Genomic DNA, 6000 nt, shown 5'->3' with positions numbered 1-6000 from the left:
TCAGCAATTTTGTGCATTTAGTCGGTTTGTTAACTTTGCATCTAAATTTGCAGCTGTGGAAAAAAGCCATTGAAAGGCATTTGTATCATTAACGAAATTTGAAATCAGGCCTTCACCCATTGTGAGGAAGGGCAGTGATTATTACAACTGTGCTACCCACTATGCTGTGAAATGAGATGACAAGTAAAACTGTGAAATCCAACGGCTGTTGTTAGCTTGCTTAACAACTCTGAAGTGAATTTTCACAACTAATAATAAACCAGCCTTCAGTCCCACCGTTACAGTATGGTAAGTCTGTTACTGTGTGTTGAATATAATATGACTTGCAAACACCACCCGAATAGCCAGGCCACATTTTCATAATTGCTGACGCCAAAATTGGTGTGCAATTTGTTGGGTTGGAAAGAATGGAATCTTGAAATTTTTAAAGTAAAGCAGACAGTTTTTAGTTTACTCTGTAACGAAAAATTCTTTTTATAAAATGCTCTTTATCAGAAAAAAAATGCAAGGATTTCATTACTTCAACCTGTAGACTATCTAGAGCAGTGATTCTTAACTGTTTGCTCCGTTTTGGCAGAATAATGGCTTTCTCACTTATTTGGATACGTTTGGGGTTTAATCCCATTAGAAAACTAGAGGAATTCTTAACTTTTCACTGATGCTAACTTTTTAAACCTTTCTGTTATTTTTTAAAATTTCTAAACAAAAATCTGATCCTCCAGTAATACCTTTGCCCACCAAACATTAAATTTCCGTTTGCAATTGAACATATGCCAGGTAACCTGTCAGCCATCTAGGCAAATGCGATTGCCACATAGTTTTCGTGAGTCATAAATGACAGATGTCTAACCTTTCTATAGAATTTTGGTTTCTCTAACTAAATATGAACTGCTGACAAAAATATAGATGTTCACACTGTCTATGAAGTGTCACGCGAGTATTTGTTTCAATCCATGGGATGCATGACCTTGAAATTTCTGAAAATTATGATAAAAACTATTATTATTATTGGTTTCTCATTAATATGATTCAATATTTTTTAATCAAGTTTAGCAGCTTATAATTAGATTGTTTTCAATTCAGTAACAAAGCTAAAAATTAACCCACAGACTGGTTCCATTGATTTAGTAACTGCTACTAAAGAAAATGTTTCTCAATGGTTAACAGAGAAATTGCAAGAACTTCTTGCAGTAGATTTCAGGGATGACTCAATCTCGGGAAGCAGAAGGTTGTTATGGTCGTTCTTCAACTTGTGCTCCATCAAGGTTTGATACTAAGTCTACTCTTGTTTCTGATTATGAAAAAAATATTGATGGTATGGTGTTGAAATTTGCAGATGATATATATATATATATATATATATATAAATAATCCTTCCTTATTCAACTCTGTCCTGTCTTATATCTTGCAAAAAGGATTCTTCTACTCCTGTGCTTATCGTCAAAGACATTCTGATTCCTAGACAAGATCACGTCTTTATTAGTAATTACAATTACTTCCGTTCTAATCACTCTAGGCCTAAGCACATCTTAAATATTGATGTGCAAATGCCAGCACACATATTCCTCTAACGCATTGAGTTTTTGATTTTGCTCTCGGTGTTACTTTTCATCCAAACAGCTACTCATTCCATACATCTCTCAAATCTGCCCTACCTTGAATTTTGTTCCCACATGTGTGGTTGGGCCCCCATGACCTCTCAAACTTCTAGACTCCATTCAAAAGATGACAGCTAGATTAATTGACGACACATCTCTTATAAATTTTCTCCTCTCTCTATCCCATACATGCTCCGTTTCTGCTGCATTCCTTTTCTTTATATACATCCACAGGAAGAACTTCTGTACCAATCTGATCACATGCCACAGCCCGTCAGCATCCTTTATCTCACAGAACCAACTTTTCTTCTTCCTCAATTATTCTTTCAACTTCTGTTTTTTGGAACGACTTCCCCTCTCATCTATTTACCCTGAAAATTGCAATCTAAATTTCAAGTCTAAAGCAACAAGTGTCTTTCATTCTCTGAACCTTCAACTCTCAGACGGTTGTTAGTGCTATTCTAATATCTTTCATTTTGAGGTTCTGGAAAAAAAAATAGGAAAAAAGTGTTAAGGAGCAGTGGATAAATACCTCCTGACAGATGAAAGTGCGTAATTAAAATTGATACAAGAGCGAAAAATTTTTTGGCTAATAAATATTGATTTTAACAACTAAAGTGCACTCTTGGTAATAGCAATACAGGCATGTGAGGAAGAAAGCAAGCGTATGAGCTTATTTAGCATCAGCCAAAAAAAATAATAAATAAAAAAAAATTCACACAACCATTCCGTCTAAAAGTTTGTCCAGTTCCTCCTTGAATTTATTTAAGTTATCAACTTCTACAACGACAGATGGAAGTTCTGTTCCAGGAATTAACCACCCGGTGGCTAAAGGCAAATTTCCGCACATCTATTCTACAGCTGTCTTTCCTCAATTTGAATTTATGCCCCCTTAGGTTTGTAATCTGAACAAGTGGAAGAATCCCATCAGAATTCAGCATGCTCAAGCCATTAAAGGCCTTATACACCTCAGTCAGATCACCTTGCAGGTGCCTAGAGTCCATCCACTGCAATTTGCTGAACTTAAACCTTTCTTGGTAACAGGATCCTTCATTCCCCTCACCAATCTTGTTGCCGATTTCTGTACATGCTCAAGAAAATCTACATCCTTCCTAAAGTGAGGCCTCCAGACCTGTATGCAGTACTCAAGGTGTGGGCTGACTATTGCCGTATACAAACGGATAATTACCTCCTTTTCCCTGCTAGCAAATTCCTGCTAACCAAGTGCAAACTACTCTGGTTAAAAAGGACATTGTTTTATTAGGAACCTCCGTTGTCAGGGAATGTTGAATATATTTTGTAATAAGGATAGGGGGAGTAAAACCAAGGTATGTCTGTCGGGAGCAACTATTAATGATGTCACCAACAGATTGTCAGATTTTAAGGGTTGTAAAGAGAACATTATTATTCATGTGGGGTCTAATGATATTAAACGTACACGATCTGACGATTTGTTGGAAAAATAGAGGACCATGCTGAGGAAATGCCGCGAGCAAGGCAGCAATGTCTATGTGTCTGCAATTCTGCCCAGACACGATAAGAGGGATTATATGTTAAAAAGCCTTGTGGATTAACTCAAGACTTGAATTTCTCTGAAAAGCTTTAGGGGGAAAATTTCTATCAGCATGGCCCACACTTGTAGGTAGAAGGAATTTCTTTTGTAGAGACGGGATACACTTAAACAAAAGTGGTGCAAAAGTTTTTGCCAGTATTATTGTAAAAAAAAAGTAAAGTGCAGCCATTATCAACCCACTGCAAGATGGAAGTCTCCTCAACAATTCATGCTGAGGGAAATGGACCATAATCTGCCACGCTTGAGGATACCTTAAAGGTTCAGGGAAACTGCTAGTTATGGGGGATGTGGGTAATACTAACATGCGTTTATCTGATAATATTGGTCAAAGTAACTCTTGCACATACCTCAAGAGTTCTTATCTGTTACCCTAACTGGACATATTATCTAGATGTTTTTGGGGCAGAAACGTTTCACGTAAGCGGGTAGCTAATGCCAGGGAAGAGAGCCTAAAAAAACTTCAAGGGTTGTGTTAGGGTTGTTAAATATACAAGAACAGTAAGTCTTAATTGTTTAGATAGTAATGTTAGAAGTTACGTCAATAAAATGAGCGAATTCGAACTGTTTATTAAAACAAGTAACGCAACATATTAAGGCTTACAGAGACGTGGTGCCACCCGGAAATTGGGGATGATGAGTTTCATTACGGCTTGTATAATGTATTTAGGAAGGATAGGGTAGATAGAAGGGGTTGTGGGGTTATGCTTCTTATCAGAAGAAGCCTGAGTGCGACGATAGCTTTCCCCGATTAAGACGTTTCACATGCTAGTATAGAATCGGTACGTGTGAGATAGTTGTAAACAAAGGTATAATGCGAGTAGTAGTAATCTACAGACCAGGTGATTGTGAAGATTATGACGAAAGTCTCTACATGCAAATAGAATGGGCAAGTAAGCGTCAATATCTTATTATGGGTGATTTCAATTTGCCTCTAATTGATTGAAGAAAATGGGAAGGAAACTCGACATGGGGAACAAAATTTTTAAATCAACTAGAGGACTGTTATTTGTATCAACATGTCAGGGAAAGTACTAGAGAAAAGGATATCCTAGACCTCATCATCACACATGAATCAGATGACAACAGGGCTGACAGTAGAGGAACCAGTAGAAGGAAGTGATCACGCAGTTCTATGGAGGATGATGATGAGAGAGGTAGCAGCAGTAAAAGACAAAGGAATGGGTTTTAATTTCAGAAAAGGAAATTACGATGCCTTAAGGGACTACATGGCCTCTATTAACTGTGTATATATCGCGCAGAGAATGAATACATTTGAACTGCGGTATGCTTTTAAAACATTAATCACAGATGCCTTGAATGCATAAATACCATTAAAAAATTTTTCCACGAGGAGGTTTCCAAGTTGGATGAATAGTGAAGTTGCCACATTACTTGAGCAGAAAAACGTGGCATGGAAATGTTACACAGCAATAAAAAGTACAGAAGCCTATAACAGCTACGAGGTGATCTGTAATAGAGCCACAGAAAAGGTTCGACAGGCAAAGGCAGTTTATGAGAAATCACAAGCAAACAGAGAAAAGAGGGGGTGGGGAATAAGGAATTCTTCACATATATAAATGCCAAGAAAAGCAGGACAAACCAGATGAGGCCTTTACGTAAGGGAATCGGAATAGTATTAAATACACCAGCTGCCGTTGCAGATGAACTCAACAGTTATTTTGCATCGATATTTACAAATGAAAAGCCTTTTGTGGCAATGGGAAATTGTGGGAGCGAAGTTAAAAAATATGTAATTAATGATATTGAAATTTCGCAAGATTATTTAATGAAAAAACTTTCGAGCCTACAGACCAGTAAGGCTCCTGGAGTTGATGGAATATACCCTATAATCTTAAGAGAGGCGGCAAGCGAGTGCATTGAACCATTGAGGCTAATTATGCGAGCATCACTAGACTCTGGGGAGATTCCCTTGGATTGGAAAAGTGCCAATGTATTTCCCATACATAAGGGTGGCTCTAAGAGTGAAGTGGGAAATTATCGACCTGTCATTCTGAATTCAGTGGTAGGGAAAATCATGGAGGCAATGATCAAGGGTGGAATTCAGGATCATTTGGATCGAATTGACATTCTCAAGGATACTCAGCATGGTTTTGTAAAGAGAAAATCATGTTTAACAAATCTGGTTCGCTATTTTGAAAGGCTCACTCACGAGCTGGATTTAGGGAATAATTTCGACATTGTTTATTTAGATTTCAGCAAAGCTTTTGACTCAGTCCCGCATGAGCGGTTGCTTTATAAGCTGGAACAGGTTGGAATTACTGGGAAAATCCTTAGATGGAAAGCAGGATGGCTTCAGGGCAGGAGGCAGAGGGTTGTGATAAATGGCTATTCCTCAGATTGGGTTGATGTAAGAAGTGGGGTTCCCCAAGGATCAGTATTAGGACCACTGTTGTTTTTAACTTTCATAAACGACATTGATGAAAGGATAGAAGGCGTGATGTCTAAATTTGCAGATGACGTTAATATTGGTAAAGTGGTTAATGGTAGAGTTGTTAATGACATGAAATTCTCTGAGCATTGTAAATAGGTTGCAAGGAAGGCCCATGGTGTCCTTTTGATGATCTATTGATCTTTTGCAAGTAGAGACAGGGACGTGACAATCCCATTATCACAAGAGCTGGAACACTAGTGACACCCAACTTCTACAAAAATGGCACAACTAATTGTATTAAAGAATTGTGGAAAAGTAAAATATAATAAAAGTTAAAGATAATGGACAGTTAATTCATATATTATATATGTATTTAATCATTTATGAAATAAATAATAATGAAAAGTAAGATGCATGAATTGAAAGGTAGGAAAAGT

This window comes from Mastigoproctus giganteus, chromosome 14 (assembly GCF_048544385.1).
Source record: "Mastigoproctus giganteus isolate SK-2022 chromosome 14, ASM4854438v1, whole genome shotgun sequence".
NCBI lineage: Eukaryota > Metazoa > Arthropoda > Arachnida > Uropygi > Thelyphonidae > Mastigoproctus > Mastigoproctus giganteus.
This window is presented reverse-complemented; position numbering follows the sequence as displayed.